General features: G+C 37.4%; 1 long non-coding RNA gene across 1 annotated transcript; it reads right to left on the bottom strand.

Moving 5' to 3' along the window:
• Nucleotides 1-15382: 15382 nt before the first annotated feature.
• On the bottom strand, nt 15383-23183 carry LOC129239653 (uncharacterized). Its single transcript, XR_008581874.1, has 4 exons — nt 22939-23183; nt 22750-22871; nt 22572-22691; nt 15383-15463 (listed from the first exon to the last, which is right to left on the bottom strand). It is a non-coding gene; the product is annotated as an uncharacterized LOC129239653 (long non-coding RNA).
• Between the last annotated feature and the right edge of the window lie 3475 nt (nt 23184-26658).

Genomic DNA, 26658 nt, shown 5'->3' with positions numbered 1-26658 from the left:
ATTTTTTATTTTTTTATTTTTTTGGCGCACTGGGTATGAAAAATAGTACACACATACATACATGCATTCGCCTATGAGCTTATGCATTTTTATGCTCCACATGCCTCAATACTTATGCTGCTACTTATGTACTTACGCAGCAAATAATTCTCACATTAATACATGCAACTACTTACATTCCTGTACTATTGCCATTCTGGTGTAAATATGAATGTGCGTATGTTGGCACTCATCGGTTTGACGCTCATCTCAGCGCGCTTGTTAAATTATGCGCAATAAATTTTACATGCAAAGTAGGAAAATTCACAAATACTAAGTATTACAAGCGCACTCGCATGCATACATCCATTTGTATAACTACAGTTGCAATTTTATTTCATTTGCCACATGCATTATGCAGGCCATATGTGGCAAATAGTGCTTAAAAATAGTTTGGTAGATGCAAATACAATAAATTTTTATAAAAAAGCCCAAAACCGATATGACAAAGTAAATAAATGCATGCGTGAAATATGTTTGTAAGGTTCATATTGTTGTTATTACTGTATTTTCCGTTTAACATACTGACTTACTTGTATTGGGTTGGCAGCTAAGTAATTGCGGAATTTTTTTTAGAAAATCAAAGACAATTTTTTCATGGAACTAAATAACTTTATTCTCTAATGTATTGCCTATTTTGACTAATGACGTCTTGCCATCTTTCAGGCAGCATCATAACCCCACGTTCACAATTAGCAAAAAACTGAATCAGGACGATTTGACATCATCATCATTATTGAAATGTTTACCATTCAAGGAGTTTTGTAAAGATCGAAACAAAAAGTAATCAGATGGTGCAGGGTCAGGACTACATATATGGTGGATGTGGCAAAACATCCCAACCAAGCTCCAATAATTTTTGCCGAGTGACCAAAGATGTGTGTGTGGCCTTTTGTCATAATGGAATACAGTACGTTTTCGACTTGTCAATTCAGGCCGCTTTTCTTCAACTGCATTGTTTAGTTTCATTAGTTGTTCAATGTAGACATCAGAATTGTTCGGTTGGGTGGTAAGAGTTCAAAGTAAACAATTCCTTTCTTGACCTGATCATGGATTTTCCGCTTGATATTGTTGTAAACAACCCATTTTCCATCGCCAGTTATCAGCCGTTTTAAAAATGGATAATTTTCATTACATTTCTTTAGCAAATCGCAGCTGTTAATGCGTTGCGTTAAATGCGTTTCTTCCAGTTCGTGAGGAACCCATGTATCGAGTTTTTGAACGTAGCCAAGTTGTTTATGTGATACATAAAGCTTCTCTGCAATCTTACGTGCTGTACTATGACGATTCGAATCGATTATTACTTTGATTAGGGCGTCATCAACTTCAACTGGACGACCAGAGCGTTTTTCCCCTTTTAGTAAAAAATCACCAGAACGAAATTTGGCAAACCAATTTTGACACTGCCGTTGTTTTAAGGCTTCATGCCCATAAACAGCACATAACTTTTTATGAGCTTGCGATGCGGTTTCCCCTTTTCGGAAATAAAAAAGCAAAATATGACGAAAACGTTCCTTTTGATTTTCCATTTTTCAACGAACGCCAAACGAAAACTACGCAACCGATCAAAAACCTTTTTTTACTGATTGACAGCTGAACTGCCAACTATCAAATAACAAAATGTGTTTTAAATTTGTACTACGTCTACAAACCTTAAAATTCAACCGAAGCCATCTATGAGTGAAATCCGTAATTACTTAGTTGCCAACCCAATATATTGTAAAGACAAAAACAAAAACAAAAAGTGTGTTTACATATGAATACGCAAATAAAATATTGCACTACTTACATATATACATATATTTACATATGTATGTATGTATGTGTGCATGCAAGCCTTCGAGTGTATTATTCCAGCAGTCACACTCTAAATTCCAATATTTCTACTTTATTGTGCCAATAAATCGTAAATTTAATATGCAAATATCACACAAGCATGCCTGTGCATGAATGTGTATGTGGGAGTGTAAATACCCACAGATATGCTGGGCCTATTTCACATACAAACTTATATACCTGTATAGCTATGTAGCTCCTCAACATATTCAGTGTCATGGGACAATATGAAAAGACATTTAATGAACTTCATTCAAAGGCATTGATTCTTAAAATCCTATTAAAAATAAATCGCAGATCAAGTGGTATTACATTCCTGTGCACATACAAACATACATACAGTTTTAAATGGTGAAATATGTTGCTGCATGTTTAAGAAATATTTCAAATAAATGTTGCGTGTGAGCGCCGCTTAGTCGGCCAATTACGCCTGAAGCGCAGCACAGCCGATAGTTATCGACTTCCGATACTATTTGTTCACTTTAGTTGGATGTAATCACTAGGTTGTAATTAACATAGATGACGTAATTAATTTGTGCTTTTCATTTTGCTGAAGTGATAAGTTAGTGTTTGAAGTTTTTTTTTTCTATTTCCTTGTGAAGCTATGTGATATTATTATTCTACTACAACAATAGTAGTTTTTACAAGCTCGGCTTTATTATTTCAGAATGATGTCTTTAAGCGGTGGTAACTTTGCCGAATGCTGCATTGAAGTGATAATTTTATGGCATCGATTAATTCATCGTTCATTGGGAATATTTTACAAATTATTGTAGTTTACAAAAACCGATTGTGAATGCAGGAAAACTCTCCTTGAGCCATTGTACAAAAATACAAGTAAGAGCATGTGAGTTTGACAGGCAGTCAAGTGTATGATGGTGTAATTGCTTGGTATTTTTGCTTGAGTGTTTTAGCAGGGTGGCTATGCCAAATTCAAATTTATATGGTAACATTAAAAACAATAAAATATCAACAAAAGAAAATTGGAAAAAATGTCTTTGACTTGAAAATTTTAAAATAACAAATATTTTTAGTATACAAGGTGTGTTCAAAATGTATCGCGAACTTTTGTTTTTTCAAAAAATATTTATTTATTCATTAATATCTATTTTATCCCCTTCAAAGTAAGCTCCATGAGATATTATACACTTGTGCCAGCGTTTTTTTAAATCTTCGAAGCACTTCAAAAGTCGCGCACAAGCAACGATGTGAGAGCAGGGGCGTTATCGTGATGCAAGAGCCAATTTTTGTTCTTCGACAAATCCGGGCGTTTCTGGCAGATTGCTTCGCGCAAATTGGGCAAATTTGGGTCGTCGCGGACAGAGTCCAACATCTCAGTTTTGGTACGAATTTTGCGGCGACCCGTCTCATGCCCGAATCATTGAAAAAAAAAATCGAATGGCACGAGCCAATCGATATGTCTAGGTCCTCAGCAACTTCTCTAACGGTGATTCGACGTTGGCCAATCGCCATTTTCTTCACTTGATAAATTTGTTCGTCTGTTGTTGAAGTGCTCGGGCGTCCGGCACGCTTTTCGTCGTTCACATCTTCTCGGCCTTTTGAGAACATTTGGTACCAGCGATAAACGTTGCTTTGGTCCAAAGTAGGTTCTCCGTGTGACAGTCAACATTCGGAATTCATCCGCGCACTTAATTTCGTTTTTCACACAAAATTTGATACAGGTTCTTTGATTCATCTTTTTGGATAGGTAAAAATCGAAGACGAGCTGAACATTCAAAATGGCCGAATTCGTCGGCATGAGTGAGAGACATGAGTACCAACATAACGCCACAAAATAATCGAAATTCGAATATACGTAACCAGCGAAAATTCAAAATTCGCGATACTTTTTGAACACACCTCGTATTTCTGAATTTTTACATCATTTTTTAAACTTTTTGATACGCAGTGCGTCGCCTTCGGTTCTAATGGCATAGACAGGCGTAACGTTAATAGAGATTAACGATTAAATTCGCAATTGTCTCAGGAATTAAGTGCAATTACTAGTCTTAATTCCCGTAATTTAGCGGCTTGGCGGAATTTTCGGTGTCAACATTGCCGAAAAAACGACAGTTAATATCTATTGTGAATGAAAAATTATACAACAAAAGAAAAACATGGAAGAGTGGTTGCAATGCTTGTTTGCACTAACCCGTTCGAAATTACATTAATTGTTTTGATATTTCGGAGCAGTGTGAGGAATTGCAATTTAAGATTTTTTTAAAATAAATTATTGCTTTTTAGTAACAGTAACAGCTAATACCAATCCAATAAATTAAATAGACAAATCAGCTGTTCACTAATCCGCGCAACAACCGTCTGCCACACTACAATTTTAAACCAGATTAACTGCCCCGGTAAGCCAAATTAGCGCCACCGTCTGTCAATGCTCTAACGGTACTTACGGTCGGTAATACGTAGCAAGCCGAATGTCAAAAGTGTACGCTCATCATTTGCGTATCCGCTTTTTATGTTGTTAGGACGATTTTTCGGTAAGGAAAATGATATTTTTTTTAAAAAGCTTAGAGAGTTTATCGGTTTTCAATGGAGTTCTGTGCGGAGCCTTATAATAGAAGCAAAAGGCATCTCAAACATTCCAATGTACATATATGGATCCCAAATCAAAACTTGGGCAAGAGTTTACTAAATCTTCCGTAGATTGTTTAGTTATCAAGTCATGAAGCAACATAGCATTTCAATAAATCTAAAACAATTTCATTAAAATATGGCCAAATTCCAAGTTTTTTTTTGAGGTTAGTAGACGCAATAAATTTTATCAAAAGTTTGAAGTTTTGCCCCATTCTTCTTCTCTTACCATCTAGTTCACCTTCTTCTTGCAAAAACTTTTATTTTGTTCTTTACCGTCAAGCCTTTTCCATATATCAAAGAAAATATAGTATCTTTAGAACTCTAATTTTTCTACTAACAGCATCTCCGATTTAATTTTTGAGCTGGTAGCAAAATTGAATTACTTTGACTGATTCAACTTCTGTACCGACGGAAATGTAGAGGTTTGCTGGATTTTTTTTTTCTTTCTATTCGAGGTACCCATTTGCATCCATTAAAATGGCGGAAATGCATCTCCAACCAAAAACTGGAGACGTGCTCCCATCCCAAGTCTCAACATTTTTATAACAAATGGACATTGCCGGAACACACTGATTTATGCTAACAACTCAATGAGTGCGGACCATCCCGCGCTCTACGAGAATTCAGCATGACATATAAACTTGCAGTGGTGGTAGTCTGGGGGATAGTCACTAACTTTAATCATTTCACCTAATAGCAGACTGCTTCTTAGCATCAATGAACAAAAATTAAAAAAGAAAATACAAATACCGAATTTTTACTAATTTTGCTTCAGCGCTAAATAACTTCTAATGCTAGTATCGCTGCTTTTTCCATTTTTCACCTTTCCGAAAGCTCCGTATTGACTCCCCAGAGCAATTGCTCAAAACGCGATTAATTTCATGAAGGATTTTGTTAGTTTCTTCTTACTAGTATTCAAAAAATTTTCTAAATTACTTCAAACGCCAGAGTAAATCTCGCAATCTCCATATTTTCAGATTCTAACGACCTCCTTTGATATTGACGCAATACCCATAACAATTTAAAAATATTTTTCTCACACATTGGGGCTGTGGAAAATTCAGGCACGAATTCAGAAACCTCTTTCATTCTGTTGCCCTTTCCAATCGACTTTGTAGCTATTCAAGTTGTAAAATCGATGTTACTTTAGCGAACTAAGGTCCCCCTGTGGCAATTTAATTATATATTGGTAGCAATTTATCAAAATAAAATACTACACAAACTTGACTTCCGTTAATTGCAACCACTTTTTCCACAAATTGAATTCTTTATTATCCCATCCTCGTCTAATCGTAATCGTTCGAATACGAAAAATAAATCCCCTCAAAGTCACCAGTCAAGCAGCAAGAGATTGTCAACAGCCAAAGTTGCTACATTTTAAATTAAAATTTAAACAGTTAGGAAGGACGAGTAGCAGCAGAAGATGGAAGAGCAACAAAACAGAGGCAAACTTGAAGTTTCTCGTCGTTGGGTGCGACGCTAAGCAAGAAAACCAGAAGTTTAAGCGGAAGATGTTAAGAAAAGCAGGAAATACCAAAAGTTAAGAAATTACGCCAAAGGCATGCAACGGCTGCATGCCACAGTATAGTGTAAACAAAAACAACTGCGCTGCATTCTCACAAACATACATACATGTGTATGTCTGTATTTGGCAGTGTTGCGCTGTCGCTTGTTGGGTCGTTCTAAGCTGGCTGCCTTTTTGTCCTGCTTGGCACGGCAGCAGCGTTGTTGTCTTCCTACTTCTTCCGGCATTGTCTTCCATGCACCAGTATGCTGGCTGTTATGTTTTTCGCTTCACCGGCTTTTGCTTACTTGGTATTTGTTTACCAGCACGCCTTTCTGTCGGCGCGTTGTAAGCAAATTAAGTATTTAATTTTAATATCCTACGTCTTCAGAGCGCCCCAACTGCCGCCTCGTTCACGCCAGCAACAGGCAGTTAGCTGGTGCGTATGCGAAATTACTCACCTGCGGGCGTTAATTGTCGCCCTTTCTATGCTTACAGCTTCTTCTGAAAGCATATTTTCCTAGCGCGTTTCATGTATTCTGCTTTCTCTTGCGGCTTCGTACTTATTACCGCTTAGCGGTTATCGCTCGTCATCCCACCTTTTTCCTTATACTTAACTCATGGAAGCCCTCACTTAATCAGCCGCTAGCAGCGCACCATTTTGATGACGACAGGAAATTCTAAAATTAATAAACGCTTATAAGTGGCACGCCAAGTGGAGCAAAATCATTCCGGCGGCGGCCGCAACGCCGCAGTTTGTCTTTTTAATTAATTTAGTAGCTGCGATTTGGCTGTCTTTAACGTTGTGCATTTTTTCTTTTTATTTATTTATTTTTTTTTTTTCGTATTTTCCCCCTTTTCGTCGGCAGCAGCTGTGGTGGCTATAAATTGCAGCGAAATCGCTGAAAATCTCGCTATTACTTATTAAAATGCGCTGCCGCGTAATTGATGGCCGCTTTAGGGTTGCCGGCCCTTACACACACTCGGTTTCTTTTATATGTATGTAGTTTAAGCACAAAAGGGCAAGCACAGTGTTGTAAATACGCGTAAGCATCCATTGGGGATTAACTGAAGCGGCTTTCGAGGGATCAATGTTGTTTCATGCAATGTGAGTGGCCTTGTGCTCGCCGAATTCGGTATGGTAACGTTGCCTTTGATGTGCTTATTAGCGGCAAGTGTGTCAAGGTCAAGTGAAGCGGGGAGGAGCTTTGATTACGCTGCCGATGAGAATATGTGGAATGCAAATAAATTTAAAAAATTTATTAAAATGCCAAAATTCTTCAATCTGAATTGCACTGCTTTGGGTTTCTGTTATTAATGAAAAGTAATTAATTACATTTTAAAGAACACAGAAGGATTCACATTTTTGGCAGAATCAGCTGCTGAGCTGACTTAATTGTAACGACTTGTCTATAGTTGTTTGTTTTTGCCATCACAATGGGCGAATTTGATTTCTCAATCCAGTGGCTCTCTTATGATCAACCATATAACCCAACCCATGGTGAGTAGAATTGAGAAGGTATGCTCAATAACAGACCGTTATTCGGCTATAAGCGAGTTCGACAGAATCAGCTAATACGCGGAAGTAACAGGGGACGTGTTTACAAAAAAACTGAAATTGTGTCGGTCATAAATAAAAAAAATCAACACAATGTCAATTCGTTGCCATCTGAACAACGACTGATTGGACGACTGTGTGAATGTACATATGTGAAATTATCGTGCAAATTTCGGCTGGCGATAAGATTGTATTAGTGGCATACGAAAAAAACTCCACACACTCTTCACTTATGGTGCTTCGGACCACAAACCTGCATGCTCGGAATTTTTTAAAAATAAAAAAAAAGTTTATTAAAATTAATATTAAAAAAAAAATTCAATTAAAATAAATATTAAAAAAAATTTAAATTAAAATTAATATTAAAAAAAAATTTATTCAAATTAATATTAAAACATTTGTTTTATAAAAAAAAAATTTTTTAACTTTTTTTTTAATTTGAATTAAAAAATTTCACGAAAAGTTTGGCCTATAAGCGCGCAAGTCACGTAAGGTTCGCCCCAAGCGTGCCGCCTTCGCGAGTGCTATCGCCTCGAAAAAAAATTTAATTGCTGCAATCGGGTTTTCAACACTTAATAGTGAAACGAAAACTTTTGAAAACTTTTTATTCGCTATTGCGCTATCTTCAACACAAAATCACTCAATTGCTGATAGAACAATAAATTTACTGCAAATCAGCTGTTTGCGCCAAAAGTTGTCAGTTCCCAATACACAAACCAACTGCAGGAACGAAAAAGTGCAATAACTCAACTATCCTGAACACAAACCCTCTTCAATAACACTTCACATTGAGGGTTGCCAGGTTCCTAATAAAATAAAAAATAAAAAAAAAACAGCAATAATAAATATATATCAACAAATTGAGATATGTTTCATTCACCGCCTCCGGGAGCAGGCGCAGAAATCAAAAATGTATCTGACCAAAAAATAATAAATAGGCAGCTGCAAGAAAAATTAGAAAGAATTGAGCGAATATGTAATGAGCTTAGGGAAGAAAATGATCATTTGGAGCAACAAAATTTGCAATTACAAAGTGAAAATATTAAATTATGTAAGAGTCAAGAGCCAGCTCAAGTGCATCCAAAAATAACACAGGCCGACAGCATCTCAGACCCAGAAGCCAGACGATATATTTCCGAAGGTTTATGATGCGCTGAATCCAAATCTGGCCTCAGAATTGCTCTATCAGCTCTGGTTTTCGAGATATCCTAAACCTAAAAATGCAAAAAACACCGTTTTTGCCCATATTTGAGGTTATGTAGCCTTGCAGATGTTTTCTTTCACCAAAATTAAAGGATGGCATCTTTAAATACAAGCCTTCTTTTTTCAAATGGCGTTGAGTTTGCTCAAATATCATTTTTTTTCGCTGAGATATCGCATTTTGAAATTTTCATGTTTCTAAATTTTCCTACACCTGAAAATCGATTAAGATAACATAGACATGATATAGTCGATTACTAATTTTCTTGAATTGAGTCTTATTTTTCGTAAAATTTTGTCTCACACCATAAGTGTGCTAACTCACCAAACCCCTAGAAACCACCCCTATCATTCCGCAAGCAGGCTAACCCACTTGTGTTGTGAGATATCTAGATAAATAAGACTTATTTTAAAAAAAATATGCGAGTAAACGCTGTCCCCAGGGTTAAGTGGGTTAGCATAGAGCAATTCTGAGGCCAGATTTGGATTCAGCACATCATAAACCTTCGGAAATATATAGTCTGGTTTCTGGGTCTGAATGTTGGTTAAATTTTGTCGGCCTGTGTAATTGAAAAATTTCATACCGACGAGGAGGAATTAGCAACCTGGAACTGATTGGATTCTTAAGAAAAGGCGCCCAAGCAAGAAGCGCAAAGCAGACACATCACCCGAAATTCTGCCATCTTTACCAATCTCCGAAACCGCACATCAAAACGAAATAAAATCTTTGCATATAAATTCGGCACCAAAGGAATGTCGACCACCACCAATAATGATAACAGGTGTGGTCAATTATCAGAAATTGTATAATGATATTAAAAACCAAGTAGAAAATGATTTTTCTATCAAACTTGAAAACAATAACGTTCACAAACTCAATCTATGTAACTAACAGCATGGATTATCGAAAAGTTACTTCGTTTTTAACTACGGCAAATATGCCGTGGCACAGGGATTTGAAATAACAAATGCAATAAATAAACTAAAGTGGAAAACCAAAGAGCCATTAAACATGTTTATACTATCCTTTAAATGTGAGGAGGATATTAAAAAAATTTACGAAATTACAAAAATCTTGTTTTCGATTGTCAAAATTGAGCCTCTTAAGCCATCTAGAATGATACCCCAATGCAAAACTTGCAAATCTTACGGCCACACAAAAAACTATTGTTGCAAGCCACCTCGATGTGTAAAATGTGCAGGCAAACATGCTACTGTTAGTTGCACGAAACCAGATACCCAAATGCTCAAGTGCTGTAATTGTGGGGAGGAACATCCGGTAAACTACAGAGGATGCCTGGTAGCAAAGGAACTACAAAAGATAAGAGACAGTAAGACAAAAATAGCTCCAACTAATTCAGCTAACCGTGGAAATGCTTTTGTTAAATACACTGAAAATAGACACAGCTCTGAAGTCCAAACAGCACAAACAAAAACATATGCAGATATTGCAAGAGAAAATATACCCAAATCTCGAAACAATAGAAACAATAGTAATGATACACTTTCCCAAATTCTTTCGCTCTTAAACTAGCAAGAAACTTTTTATAAATCTCTGGAAAAACGTCTGGATCGACTCGAAAAGCTCGCATTTAAAAATTTATAAGAATGGAGAAATCACTTCGAATTATGACATGGAATGCGAACGGATTAACAAAACATTTGAACGATGAAAAATTACAGCACTTATTATACAAATGACCCTTTAAACAACGCCAGAGGAGGAAGTGCAATTCTGGTTAAAAATGGAATACGACATATTGAAAAAAAAAGTTGGCCTTGAAGAATTTCAATCCACTAGCATAGCAATAAATGTCGAAACGAACGAAATATGCTCAACTGCGGTATATAGTCCTCCACAACATAATATCAAATCAGAGCAGTATAAACAACGACTTCAAAAGCATATTGGGAGACTTATAATAGGAGGAGACTTCAATGCAAAACACGTTCATTGGGGCTCGAGACTCACAACAACTAAAGGTCGTGAACTCTATAAAGCTGCAAGAGAAACTGGCTGTGAATTTACCCCCACCGGCAAACCTACTTATTGGCCAACAGACCAAAATAAAACTCCAGATCTAATTGACTTCTTCATTGTAAGAAAAATTTGCAAAAAATCCCTGCTAGTATATGAAGGGTCAGACCTTAATTCAGATCATTCACCCGTATATTTAAAACTAAGTGAAGGCATTGAACTTAAACAACAAGCGCCTACTCTGATCAACAAGTTTACTGATTGGGAGTATTTCAAATATACGCTTAATCAAAACGTTGAAAAACAAAATACACTCTCGTCACATAATGAAATTGATGAGAAGTATTATTGCTTACCCAACAAATCCAAAATGCCGCATGGTAATCACCAACTCAAACAGAAAAAACAAGCCGGACTTCGTTATCCAAATGAAATATTTTCCCTACCCGACAACCATCGCTAAAAACTTTGTTAAACAAAATGACTCAACATTTAAGAGAAGAAATGAATAAACTAAAAAAATGTATCCTTCAATCACTATATACAGGAACTAACAGCGGAAAAAAGTACTGACTACTCCCTATGGAAATCTACAAAATACCTGAAAAGACCAACTATACAAAACCCTCCAATTAAAAAACCCAATGGCTTGTGGGCTAAGAGCGATATTGAAAAAACGGAAGTCTTTGCTGATTACTTGGAAAAAACATTTAAGCCTCATGAAGCACATCATGCACCATTGCTTACAGATATTCATCAAGCGTGAAATAAATCTCCTGAAATCTAAAAAAGCACCCGGCTTCGATCTTATCACCGTTGAAACCTTAAATAATATTCCTCAAAAAACATTGATTAAGCTAACAAAAATTATAAATGCATGCCTTAAGCTAAAAAATTCCAGAGTTAATAATGAGTTGCTACTCCATAAAATTAAAATCTTGCTTCCAAGGGAGTTTTCGGACCTATTTACTTCGTATCTAAATAACAGATATTTCAGGATCAAGTGCGATAGCTCTTATTCAAGCCTAAAGCGAATTAAAGCCGGTGTTCCACAAGGCAGTTTCCTTGGCCCTATACTTTACGTGCTTTTCACATCTGACCTACCGGTCTCTGAGACTAGCACTATAGCTACCTTTGCTGACGATACGTGCATTGTAGCAATTGGAGACGATGCGACACAGTCCTCTCGCAAACTTCTGGAAGATGTTAACAAAATCACCGAATGGACTAGCCAAGTCACTTCATGTGGATTTTACAGTAAAAAAAAAAATGCAGTATCATCCTGTATATATTTCTGGCACGAAAATTCCTTACTCCAATACGGCGAAGTGCTTAGGGATGACCCTTGATGCCAAACTATGCTGGAAAGAGCACGTTAAAATAACGTGAATTAAACCTCAAAATGCAAAAATTAAACTGGCTTACTGGAAGGAGGTCTCCTCTTTCCATACAAAACAAACTTTTAATTTATAAACAAGTATTTAAACCTGTGTGGACTTATGGTATACAGCTATGGGGCTGTGCCAAACAAACTCATATCGAAAAAATACAACGATTTCAAAACAAGTTTCTAAAGAACGCAGTGAACGCACCATGGTATGTGAGGAACACTGATTTACATCGTGACCTCAAGATGTCATTAGTATCAGAAGTTGTCAAACATTACGCTGTAGCTCATGCCGAAAGGCTCGCAAAACATACTAACCCGGAGGCTCGGGGACTTGCCAATTTAGGTGACCAATGCCGGAGACTTAAACGAAAAAAACCAAAAATCTTGTTTCAGAAATTTTGATGACTGACAAATATATGTAAATTTCTGTCAGCTGTCTTCCAGTTATATACGTATTTCCTGTAAATACTGTCGAATTTAATAAAATAATATTACTTGATAGTTGTGAACTAGATGTAATAGAACGAAAAGTATTTAAATATTTATAACGTTTCAATAAAAAAAAAATTTTAAAATTTAAATTTTAATTCATGAATTTTTTTTAATTAAATTTTTTTTTTTATTTTAATTAAATCAAATTCTTTTTTAAATTCTGAAATTGTAAATTTTTTTTTTGCTTTTAATGTTATACGGTTATACGGTTTTTAACTTTATTGCGCTATCTGTACTGGACTATCTTTTTATAAAATAAAAAAAGTCGACAATCAGCAATATATCGTGCTGCTATTATTTTGAACGCCATTGTATATTTAAATACGTATATATGTACATATATGTATATGAGTGTATATATATTTTTTTGTTTGGAAAGATCGAAATTAACCTACATATTGTTATTGTTGTTTTGTAAAATCCATTTGAAAGCCAAAATACTATCAAAAAATAAAAAAAATTAAACTTGCATTTTAGCCTAATAGTTTTCTTTCCGCTTTCCACCACTTATTTTTCAAGTAACTGATTATATTTAATTAAATACATACATACATTTGTACACACATAAAATATATCTCCTCTTTCTCTTCTCTTTGCAGGTATGTACCGAAAATGTCCGTTATTTATATCCTCAAATATTTCACTCTGGCAGTACTCTGAAAACTGTTATATATGGCGCATTGCCATTTGCTAAACTCATTTTCATTTCCAAACATTTTGGTAAGTGGCATCTTTAAACAAAATTTACACGCGCCAACATGCGTACGTTAAGTCCATTAATTTTGATTATTTAAGACGCAATAGGTGGTCCTACCCATGTGTCAGCTCGATTGCACGAGCACTCGAAACTCAACTTAATATCTCGCCTATACTCTGGCAACACTACAGTCTATTCGTACTCACAAAAAAACCAATAACAACAAAGGTAAAAGCAATCCCTACACAGCAATTCAACTTTACTCGTCCCCAGTGATGCAACGGGCAGGCAAATAAAACGGGGCAAAGGAAAGCAAACAAATATTGTAAGAACGTGCAAAAGAATATTGCGCACTCACCGGAAACAAACGCAAAAAAGCAGCAAACGTTGAGGGCCTGTGCATAAATATAGAGTTGTTGGTAAACTTGTAGGTTTTGCTCAGCGTAGGTGAGGTCGTGTGGAGCGCTCTTATTTATATGGGATTATTATAGGTGTAGTGACCGTAATGGAGTTGCAATTCCATTTTGAAGAAGAAAATAAAAATATAGCAAAACTAGATTAGAAGATGGCAAAATAAGAAAGAAATGCCAACAAAGGAAAAGCAAACATATCCTGCCGCATCCTGTTTAGTAGATGGGTATTTTGCGGCACAATAACTTCAGTTTTAGTTTATAAAATTTTTCTGCTCTAAAAATAATTCTCTAGAGGTAGAGTGAGTTTTTGGGCTTTGGCTTGAACTTTTCTCGCAATTTTCACAAGAGTTTTAAAGCTTTACGTTCTCTTTGGCGCAATTTTGCACAATTTAATGATTTCAAAATTGTCTACCGGCCAATAGTCGCTAGTGCCTTCCGATTGTAATATCAGTAATTGTGCATGACTTGGCGCAAAATTTCTCGGACTGTTGCAAAATTAAGTAAACTATAAATGCTTCTGGCAAAGTTGATTTATTTTATACAAAAATACTCACTTCTTACTTTATGCACCGCTTTGCATAGTCGTGAAGCATACCAAATGAGTTATTTAACTCGTTTTTGGAAATCTTGCGCAGGGTAGCGGTCGCTGGCCTTTATAGGTCTTGAGTGTCTGCCCAAGGCTTTCTTTTCATAGTCAAATATAATTTTTCAAACAAAAAGAAGTTACTCCGGGCTAAATCTTAATCATGAGAATGCGGGAAGTAGTTTATAGAGAGAATGCCATTTTTGTCAAAGAGTTTGTTATTAAAGTGAAACTATGAGCTGCCGCATTAGCGTGCATTCCATTTTCAGTAAATTCTTGTCAAACACAACTCATACGCGACAGCAAATGCGCCATAGCACCAAGATAGAACACAGTATGCATCTTTTGGCCCACTGTAAGTAATTTTTTCTGAACAATTCCCTTGAAATCGAGAAAATATATCAACATTTACTTCCCTTTTGGCTTTTCTAAACGCGATTTTTTGGGGTTTCGGATCATCTCTTTGCTTCCATTCAGCGTTTTGGCACTGGGTTTTAGGAATATACTAAAAAACGTTACTACGTTCTGCGTTATTTTTGCGCTAGTTTGGATAATTTTTGTCTTCCTTAACCCATTGAGTTCGCGTTTCACGTGAAATTACGTCATAATCCACTTCGTATTGCCGTGAAATATGCGTGAAATTTCGTGTGTAACTCACGGCAAAGTAGTGACATGACAGCGACATTTTTTCATACACAGGGGCGATGCTCATAAATGTAACGTTTCCTCTGACATTGATTATTAAAATCAGTGTGACAAACTTGTATGCAAATTTTTTCATACAAAAGATCGAAAAAAAGCGACAAAGATTACCTAAAAACTCTTTGTCACACCCAAATTCTTGCTCAAAATGTGATGAATTGAGTAACGGCATAAATTATCTAAATTTCCCACGTAAGGCAATGAAAATATCGATAACTTTTTTTTATAAATTTACGCACAACTTCGACGTTATTTTTCGTCCACTGCATACCACCTGATTGTCTTTAAAATTATTTAAAATGAAGAAGTCAATATATTTTTTTAAAAATTGACATACAGTTTACTCATACATTAAAATAATATAATTTTTTTTTATATTTTTATTTTAATCATTTAAAATGGCGGATGTACACTCAATTCTTCCAGGAACGTCGCAGCGGTACTTCTCTATCAGCGGGCATTGTAGCATCGGCGTCAGTGACCTGAATACAAAAAAGCAAAATTTTTTTTGTTTATTAATATCATAATTTCTATATGAATTAAGCAAAAATGAAAAAAAAATATCGGAATAAAATACTTAAAAAAATGAATTTTGGGGCGAGTTTTCCTACTATTTTTTTACTACTTTTTCGAAAAATTTTCAAAAATTTGTAAATTCACATAGAAACTAATATCATAAAAAAGATTCGTGGAAAATGTCAGGGAGATCGGTCAATAACTTTTCGAGTTATCGTGCACGCCACTTCAAAAAATATAGTTTTGAGAAAAACGCGTCTAAAGTTTGAATACTACGTAACTATGCCTCTCCCAGCGCTCGAGCGCAAAGAATAGAGTCGTCACGGTTGACGATCTATAATATAAGAAATACTTAAATTTACGTTCTAAAATTGTTTTGCCTTATTATTAAAGGGTTATATTAACGTTTTATGGAAAACAATTTTTTTTTTCGATATTTTACAGGTATCTTGTCTCCTTAATGAACTGAAACTAGAAATAGAAATGGCTAGAAATAGAAATGCTTGGAAAACTTTTGTTGAGGCCTTAAGCTCGTAAAGGAGTACGGAAGAAATAATAATAATACCATTGCACCCATTTATTTATGAACGTCTTCGACTTCTTCAAATATTTTCCTACAGATGCGCGGAACATTTTTGGACCTTCAAGGCAGTTCTTCGAATCGTTTTTTCACGCGCGGGAATTCGTTTTTTAAAAACAGCGCACGCTTTTTAAGTTTCCCACAGCACCAACAAATTGCACAACGCGCATTGCGAAAAAGATACGCCTATTTAGCGGCATTTATATTTAATACTAGCTTTAACCCGCGGCCCCGCTAGCGTAGGAGTAGTTTTGAGGGATTTAGGATATGTATATAAAAGAATTACAAAGAATAATTTCATAGAAAATAATTTTTTATTATTATAATAACCATAATATTAGAATACCCGGCATTCGTTGCTATGCCTCGTTGAATAAAATCAAAACAACCAATCAGAAAAATATCAAGCAAAATTATTTTTATTAATTTTCTATCTCAAACCGTTTCTGAACTTTACATTTGGGTCATAGTTGAACAACTTATGCGGATTATGAAGTCTAGAGTGTGCTCTAAATAGTGGAAAATAGGAAAAACTAACTTTTTTTAGATTAAATTTAAGCAACTATTCGATTATTAGTGACGAATGAGAGTGGTGGCACGGCCTGGGGGCTGTGGAAAGAGAGTTCCATCATAAAAACATGCCTATAACCTTCATTGGGTGAAAATATGAATGTTTAAAAATTTTTACGTCATCTGGTGCTGTCGTTTTGTAGTGATGCGCGGACAACGTACAGAAATTCACCTTTATAATGTAGATATATTTTACAACGGAGCTCTAAGCTTGAGATTTACCGGTCACACATCTATTAGACAGTCTGTACATGCATATGTGTCTCCGCTTTTGTGCCACACTTATTCGCATTTGTCTGGCAGTTATTATTTTTCACATCGTTCGGTGCGCTTTACACAGTGTCGAACAAATAACCGTTGGCTTAACCGTAAAATTTGCGAAGATGCCACTGCGATTGTGTGCGGTGTGTATGCATGTAAAAAGTTTTGGTGCACACTTCCACTTTTTTTGGTGTTATTACTCGCAGACGTGACTTCGCTCCTCGCTAGTCTTCTTGCAATTGTTGTTGTCCCTCAAAGTTACTGTTATGCTTATACACCAGCTAAGTGATAATCTCTAAAACCTTTACGAAGTTTAAAGTATCGTTGACAAGAGCAAAAACAACAGCAATAATATTAAAATAAAGGTTGCACTGCGCACAACTTCGCTAAGTGTGCGAGCGGATGAGCGGCGAAACATGTTGTAAAACTAAAATTGCAAATCGAAACGAGTTGAGTGGTGTTCTTGAATGATTTTAATGCTCGTTTGAAGACTGTTAATTGCTGCTTGCAAGTTTCGATTAAAACAGCGCAGCATTAAAATTTAATTTGCGGAATTGTTTGAGCGCATCGGGCGAATTAACTCCGCTTGAAGGGAAGACGATGTCGATGAGCAGCAAATTAGTAGTCAATTGGCAAGTTAATTTGCATGCGTTTTATTTGTAACTGTATTTTTTGTATTTTTTTTTGCTGCTTGACTAATAACAGTTTTTATTAGCCTCCTTTCCCTTATTCGCCGCCAAATCGCAATTTTATTTCCGCCCAATAAACGACGACAGTTGTGTGCGTGCGCCGTCAGCGCAGCACGAGTGTGCAAGTTAGGTCAGCATTGCAGTGGCGCAGTGCGGCACGTGCCACATGCGCTAATCGGCTACCGAATGCTTTGTGGGCTACGCGTGCTTGCACAACATAGAATGCGTGACGATTGTTTGCTCCTTTATTGCACCTTTCGAAGTGTATTTCTTTTTATTGCACCAGGTCTGAGCTTCACCGATAGTGATCTGCAAAGTCCACTGCAGCGCCATGGTTGCGACTGCGAAAAAAGGGCAGCACTGGTTGTTGCCAGGCCGCAACAAATGCTTTAACTTACCAACACAAACGTCCAAGTGGAGCATCACTTGGCGTCGCGCACACCCACCGCGGCCACTCGCGCTCGCTTGCACGTCCACTTCATCTACTGCTACCAGCGCAGTGTTGCATGTGGCATGCAGCAACAACATATCGCGCGTACGACTCACGTTGGCCGCAGATGTAGCCCCTGTAATGCGGTGAGCGGCTACTCATTGCCGTGTGTGTCGTCGGTGTTGTCGCTAATGTTGAACTGGTTTTGTTTTCTTGTGCTGTGCTGTCCGTTGTATGCTGCCGAACTTTACTCGAATTCATGCCATACCATTCGCCGAAATCCATTAAAAATGTGTCAGCCCGTTGCGGCTTCGTTCGCACACTCAACGTCCCTCTATGCATTTTCCATCGTTGGCTGCTGCATGTACGTTCCGTTGGTCGTGAGCGCTGGCCGCATTGCTATAGTAGGAAAATCGTATTGCTGGAGCTCAACATTTCGTGTTTGCTACGCTGTTTCTAATCCATGCAGCAGTTGCTCCTTTTTCGTTAGACTGCGCGAATTTGTTGGCTTTGGTTGGTTCTTTCACTTATCTTTTTCGTCGTTTCCATTTGCTTTAGTTTTGTTACATTTCCTGGTTTAAAAACTGGGCCTCGCTTCAGTGCAAAGCGAAGTTTTTCTAGCTTTGAGCACGCTTCGTCTTGCCTTCAACTCCAGCTACAGGCGATCCAGTGCTGCGCCTGCTTCAACATATGCGCTTCGTACGTTGCTGCCACATTCATCCATTCATTCGCTTATCCGTGCTAGCCATTCGTGTGTGCGCTTGTGTGTGTTTTGGATATGTGTCGCTTGTTTCGTTGCTCGCCTGTTGGTTTGATTTTCGACAGGAATTATAACAGTAAAACGTGCAAAGTGCTCAGGTTGTCAGAGTAGGACTTGTCAGTGCGCTTACACAGCGACTGATGCCACAAACAACAAACATTTATGGTGGTTGTTGTTTTTGCTGTTGATACAGATGCTTGCCAAGTTGCCGTAGCTGTCATCAGTGGATTTTTCGGTATTGGAGCATCATCATCTGGTGTCACACACTCTACTTCAGTCTACTGGCATTGCGGTTGAAAGTTGTCGCTTGCAACTTTGTAATGTACTCCATCGCATGAGTTACTGTTCATCCACCTTACGTAGCACGTTTGCAACGTTTTCCCCTTGTATTCGTGTAGTCGAAGTGTGCCGAGTTTTCCTAGCTGCGTTGTGCTTGCTGCCTTCTCTGCACCATATTCGTTTGGTGCTGGACAATGGGGAGGGGGATAAGACATTTCTGCTGTTGTCATGTCCATTTGTCCAACAAATGTTGGCGATTTTTTTTTATGCCATTTGTCTTCCATTCTGAGTAGTAAGATATCGACTTGGATAATATAGATTTTCGTGCATAAAGAAAGTTTACTAGCTGGAAATATTGTTGTAAATGCTATGATAAAGTGCAAGTCGTCAGAAGAATGCATTCAACAAGGGCAATCCTTGATGTGAAAGCTTGTTGATGAACACATATTTTTTGTGGTGAAATTATGAAGTGTAATAAATTTCTACACATTTAGATAGCATCAGAAAGTTTTCTTACTTAATCTTATTTTTTGGTTATTTAAATAGAAGCCAGATTTTTATATTTCTGGACACGTTTTATATTATATTTATTGCATTAAAGAAGTCATCCTGATTGAAGTGCCAGCCTATTTGATTTTACGGTGCCACACTATTTCAATAAAAATAAAAGTACTAAAGCTGTTATACCTACATCCCTGGCGAGCTGCCCCTCTGCATTAATCTTTTCTTAAAAATGGAGGATTAATAGTATTTACATTCATTTTATAGCTTGCATACAAAAGCTACGCTCATCACATAAGCGACGCTTTGACCGTCAAACCATTTAGGTTAGTTAGTTAGGATAAATGGCTGCCCAACCGAGGCCCCAATTGGTCAAAGAATAAAATATTTTCATTGTGATGCCATACAGAGGAAAAACGGAGGATGAAACAACCTAACAGGAGAGAAAAAGGAAGAAGAGGCTTTGGATTAGAGGATGACAACCATAGGTATGATGCAATTCACCAGGCGTATAATGCTTAAACCTGCTATGTCCGCAGGTGTAGCAAAAAATGAGAGCCCTGACGTTTTTGGCCCGACGAGCGAAAGGCAGCTGAGGAAAAGGTGCTGAGATGATTCAACTTCATCTTCCAAACAGTTTCTGCAGAAAGGACTTGAAGTAATTGCAAGTCTTACCACATGGATACCTAACGGGCAATACCCGGTAAGGGTACCCACCAAATTCGAGAGCTGTAGCTTTGTTAGCCTCAGAAGCCCCCTCGGTCGACCCCGATCTACCCTTGGCTAGAAGGATTTCGCGGCTTTGCACGTCTGCGCATTAACCCAGCGCTCGCTGAGTTGACGCGTGGCTCATGACAGGTTCTCAAGGGAACCCCAATCCTCGCATTTCGCGGTGTAACCATCTCGAGGGACCGCTGTCGATCCAGCTCAGTATTTTACCCCTATGCCACTGTGACCGGAACCTAAATGAGCGTAATATCGAAGGTGTTCATGCGGTGAGACTTGATCCGTTCTGCAGAAGCTGTCTTGAAGACGAGATGGAATCATCTCAACACTTTCTTTTCAGCTTCCGTGCTCTCGTCTGGCAAAGATTTAGACATCTGGGCTCTCACTTTTTAGCTACGTCTGCGAATATAGCGGGTCTAAGTATCACAAATCTGGTGAAGTTCATCAATAGCTTGTTGCGGCTGATTACGAACATAAATCAGCTACTGTCGGCGTTATCGTAAATATAGCGCTTCATCTTTTGAACTTTTTTGAATAAAACACAAACGGTTTGACTTTTTTAACTAATTTTTTTTTATTATCGAGTTTGAACATATGCATTTAAGTATGAAATTCGATTTCTTTTGCATAAATCGGCCGAAATTCCAGCAATTTCGCGTTCAATATTGGCTCTGAGCTCACAAATCGTCGCCGGCTTGTTACTGTAGACCAATAACTTCACATAACCCCAAAACGGGACGGCTTGTTAAATGGACCGTAAAATGGCCGTAATGCTCTTAAAGTAGCAGCAACAGAACGATTATTTTCATAAACAATTTGCACGATTTGCAATCGTTGCTCAAGTGTGTAGCGTTCCATAATGAAATGTATACTAATGAAGTTTACAAATGACAAGCGAAAAATAAAAAATATTGCGTCGTTCGCCCTCCCTATCGGAAAAAAGTTGAAGCGCACCTATTGAATAACCCTATACATGGCCACCTTCCTCTAATCCCAAGGCTCCTTCTTCCTTCCCTTCTCCTCTCCCCTGTATAGCATCACAACGGACGAATTTTGAATATTTGTCCAAGTGTGCTCCAAGCTAGGACAGCCATTTAACCTTACCTAATATCGAAGTATTCGGTTGCAGGCGACTAATCTCGAATACATAAACAACGAGCCTAGGACCCTAATTGCCGCCTAGTTGTTGGAGTTGATATTTACTTAACTGTAAAATCATTTACTCTACTATTTTTGAAAATAAAGCAGAATACAAGTTCAGAAGTTTTTCATATGTACTTGGCCAATACACATTTCGAAGAAGGCTTACTTCTGTTGTTTAGTAATGACAGATACGACAGATATCAATGGTACGTATCGACCATTTCATGTCCAGAGAACACCTTTAGATTTTCGTGGCTTATTACATATTTTTCTACTTATCCACGCTTTTAGCGGCATAAAATCTTATGAGAACGACCAATTAGCTAAAGACTGTTCTCTTGAGTTTTTTATAGTCATTTTCAATATCATTCATTCTAAAAGTAAATGGGTCAGGCTTCAAATTCTTCACTTGCTTTAGGAGCGTCTGATTTTTCCATAATAACTGCCTGATCCATTCTTAAGGGCTGCTATTGTTGTAGTCTTAGTAGCTTACAAAATCCAGCTTAAAGCTAGGAATCCATTAGTTGTCATCGACGTCGGCTCGGAAAACGAAAAGTTTTGACAGGGTAGAGACAGGACAGGTACCAACCAAAGGAAAAATTATACTAAAGGAGCAGATAAATTATACTAACGGAGTGAAATAGGTGAATACTATCATACACTGTACCTTCACATGTCGGACATATGTTGAGTATGGAGCACATTATCCAGAAAGTAATTTTTGGGTAGTAACACGGGACTCACGCAGCATCGGAAGGTCATTGTCCTTGTGTGTTAGTTAGTCTCCGATAGGACGCCGTACAGGCGAATATCGTTGAAGGCTTGCCTCTATGCCGGCAGTGTTAGACATGCATGGTTTACTCATTTGTATCATTGTAGAGCTGCCAAAATTTCATAATTCCACCAACAGATATCCTAAGTAAAGTATTTGAGACTCCACAGTTCTGCTGCTTTATCATCGGAAAGCAGTAGACTCTTCACAAAATCTGGTGGTTTTAGCGCCAGCGGGCAGACATACGACCATCATTAACTTATTTGCTTTTCATAATTCTTCAAAAATTTAAAATAACATTGCCGATCTCTACAACTCACTCCTAGAAAACATTCATTGCCTTTCACTTATTATTTCACTCACCTGTTTTCAAAACTCGTTTTTTCTTTTTATTTCATTTATCTGTATCCACTCCATTAATCTCGAGACATTTGTAATTAATTGTTAAGCATTGCCACGTGAGTGCATCCGGTCATGACTTGGCTATAATTCTTTTATTTTAACACACTTGGTTAATTATTTAATATTTCACATGCCATACCAGCGCACCAAAGCAAAACAGCGGTGCGATGTCCACACCCTTGCGTATAGACAAGCAACCGTCCCACATTCGACATCATTAATTCTGGTGTTGACGTTTGTTGGCTGTCATTATAGTTTGCGCTGCATAAATATAGAATGTAAATAAACCACAGATGAAAGAATATACACATGTTTTTTAGGTACATACCAGTATTTGTATAACTGTTTCTAAGCTTCAGCCTGTTGCTTCAAATTGTATGTAGAGCACTTCGTAAATTCAATATCCGCCTAAAACACCACGAATCCGGTAGCTGTCACTGGCGCTGCTAATCGAATTGAAATGAAATGTGTAATTGGGTGAAAGATGACCAGCGCACGTCAATGCTGTTGCTGCTATTGTCTACCGACTGGTAGTGCCCAACACGACTAATGATGCGTGCCGCCGATGAAGTGCGAAATGCTAATGAGTTCGAAAGCAACAAAACGAGCGCAGAACTGTGTTTGTGTGTTCTGCTTTGTGTGATGGGTACATTTGCTGTTTGCTAATGACATTTTTGTTGACATTTGTTACAGTTGCGAAAAGGCCACAAAGCGAACCGCGCTGTTGCTGTTTTGCTTTCTAAGTATCCATTTGCTGGCAAATTATTGTCATAGCGAATTATTTACGGCTAATCAGCAGAGTAGTGGCTTTTTGTGAGTTTTATTTATTTTCATAAAAATTTGTGCGCCAATTTGTGTTACAGTATTTTGATGTGCCAATAGTGCACCTTATCTAATCAGGCACAGTGAGGAAATTTGTGATTTAAGCGCCAAATGCCGAGCTACTTCAAAGCAAGCAAAATCATTCATGGAGTAGTTGTCCATTCTGCTTGCCATAAATTATTAAATATTACGATACCAATTCTTGATTTGATTGCTTTGCATTATTGACAAAAAACAAAAAACAACACAAAAAAACAGGAGCAGCATTTCAAGTTTAATCGCCACGTCGAACGCTCTTATCATTATTGCTATGCGCACTATTTGCTCAGGTTTGTTTTCTTTATCTTGCTCTTTGTTGTTGCTTTCTGTTTACCCGCTTTGCGCATTACTTCAAATGCCTTGAAGACGGCGCTTTAGACAATAAATCATATGCAGTTTACTCGCTTGCAAAACAAATAAAAATACTATAAAATAACAAAATAAAGGAAATTTGAGCAATCGTTAGCGCAATTGACGCTCTTCCGCTCACCAAATAACTACCTCATACTCTTTTAGTTTCTGAATGTGTTGATTTGTTATTGTCAACCGCGGTGGCGGCCGAAGTATGCACGAATTGCACACCAGCCCTTCTCGGCAGCCAATCAAACGCCAGCAATCGTTCGTTAGAAATACACGAACGACTGTTTTGTTGGCAAATAAACACTTGAACGCTTTAAGTGGCGAAGGTAAATAACATCGTTGTCGTCATCGTGCCGCCGCACGAGACTTTTGTTGCTGATGAGACCAACTCACTGGCGCTTACGTGCACGTACTCGCGCACTCAGAGCCTATTTCATTTGCTTTTGTTCGTGTGCTCAAATTTTATGTCTCTCACTCACATATTTTTAATTTACGTTACTCAGCAGTTGGCTGGCTGTTCCACAAACTTTTTCTCAGCCACTAGTCTTTATATTTTCATGCTCTCTCTCTCTCTCGCTCTCTATCTCTCTTGTGGACCCTGTTTGACTTTTTTATCACCAAACTATTGGCTTTAGTGTTACCATCGCTTACATATTTACGCAGTTTGCAAATTTATTTTACTTATTTTAATTTTAATTTTGCAAAGTTCGTCTATCCGCCTCATACAACCAACTGCACGACCGACTGTCTGACAGACCACGCGATGTCGGTTCGCAGCACATGTCTCACAGTTGGTCAGTTGTTTTTGTTAGTTTGGTGTGGACTTTGACTCTATCATAGAGTGAGTTGCAAAAGAAAAACAAAAAGCGCCAACAACAAACGCGATTTGGAAGTGTATCACCGCCACATTAGTTGTGTTTAGTTGTTGCCATTTGACTGTTTGTTGTTTTTATTTGTTCGTTATTTATTTTCGCTCGGTTCCATTGCCGTTATAGTTGCTGCTGCCGCTTTGCACTCGTCATATTGACTCGCTGCCTCTGTGCGGTACATTCCTACTTGGGTATTTGTATATTTTTTCTAGCTCATATTTGAATTCTTTTTTTCTAAACAAGTTCGAGCGTCCAAGACAATATTTTTATGCCAAAACATATGGCATTTATTGATTGGGTTATTGTACCTATATACCTATGTATGTAGTATACGAATGAATTTTCCATAGAAGATATAAAGCTAGATATACACGAGGCAACCGTTGAAGCAACGTGTTGCCTTTGTTTAAGAAACACGTTGCGACCGTTGCTTCAATCTCAGTATTGTGTATAACTGTGGTGCAGGTGATCGACGAAATACGTAAAATTACTTCTCTTATTATAATTGACGAAATTTTGTACGAAAATGAGGAAGAAGAGATGCAACAAAATAAGAGAAAGAAAATTTGGTCCAAAAATTGGCTTTTAAAAAAAATCGAATTTTCGAACGAGAGGTTGCTGAAAGAACTGAAGGAAAATGAGCCAGCGGACTATAAAAATTACATGAGGATGGAGGAAGCCCTGTTTAGAAAATTGTTGGACTTCGTAAAGGCCAAAATAACGAAACAAGATACCATAATGAGAGAGGCAATATCAGCGGAAATTAGACTAGCAATAACTTTGCGGTATCTTGCAACAGGAAACTCTTTTGCGGACTTGAAATTTTCGACGGCGGTATCTCCACAAGCTATTGGAAATATTGTCATTGAGACATGCGATGCCATCTACGAAGTTTTATATTTTTCACTACTTATATCCCACAGCTCTCTCAAATTTTTATATTCGTTAATAAAACTAACATAATTTTCATTATTTTCAATTGCCATTTTTTCCTTTTTCACTTTATTTTACTCCGCACGAACCTTCTTCTTCGCTTGTTTTCAACGAACTGAACGAGTAAAAGCAGTAAACAATGATACACACGAAGCAACGGTTGCAGCAACCTATCCCAAAAATCAAATTTATTGGATATTTCAGGCAACGGTTGCAGCAACACGAAAATCAATTGGCAACACAGCTACACACGAGGCAACGGTTGCTTCAACATGGCCGTGTTGCTGCAACGGTTGCCTGGTGTGTATTTAGCTTAAAAGTTAATGCCAGATTCCGATTTGTATTGGTGTAATGTAAGGTAAAGGTTTCAGGACTTTCAAATAATAATATTCATATATAATATTAAAGAGAAAGAAGCAATTCCTCTATACAATTCTAGAAGCTCCAAAAATAAATCAGTAAGAAACGGGGTCCTTTTCAAAATTGGTGAAGTCAAAATTCAAATCAAAGTCACCATTAGCAGCACTGGAAGGAAAGTTAATTAGAGAGTAAAATAGGTGGGTACGTCGAGTTCACAAAAATTGTTCTCGTCTGTCCTGGGCTTCTAGCTAGGTGATAGAAAACATTTCTGGTTAAATTAGTATTGACAAAGTAGAATTAACCAAAAATTTAATGATTCAATTTTTTAACTGTTCCTAGAGCACAATTAAATCTGTAAATAGCAGCCTATCGTCATGAGAGCGGGAGAAAGCTTGCATACTGGGTTGACTGACTATTTACTAAACTAACAATTTTCTGAACAACACTTTTATGAAATATGTATGTATATGCAAAGGGTGATTCAATGATGTTGCGGATCTTTGACAGGAATTGTTTGTGATATGTTTTCAGATAAAATTTTCTACATTCTTTGGCAAACTTAACCATGGAGCGATACTCAGTTGAATAACGCGTAAAAGTGATGCAAATATTTTATGAAAATTGTCACTCTGCAAGAAGTTCATTGCGAATATTTCGAACGACAT

Source organism: Anastrepha obliqua, chromosome 2, assembly GCF_027943255.1.
Source record: "Anastrepha obliqua isolate idAnaObli1 chromosome 2, idAnaObli1_1.0, whole genome shotgun sequence".
Taxonomy (NCBI): domain Eukaryota; kingdom Metazoa; phylum Arthropoda; class Insecta; order Diptera; family Tephritidae; genus Anastrepha; species Anastrepha obliqua.
Note: the sequence above shows the minus strand (reverse complement) of the source record. Positions and strands in the feature narration are given on the sequence as shown.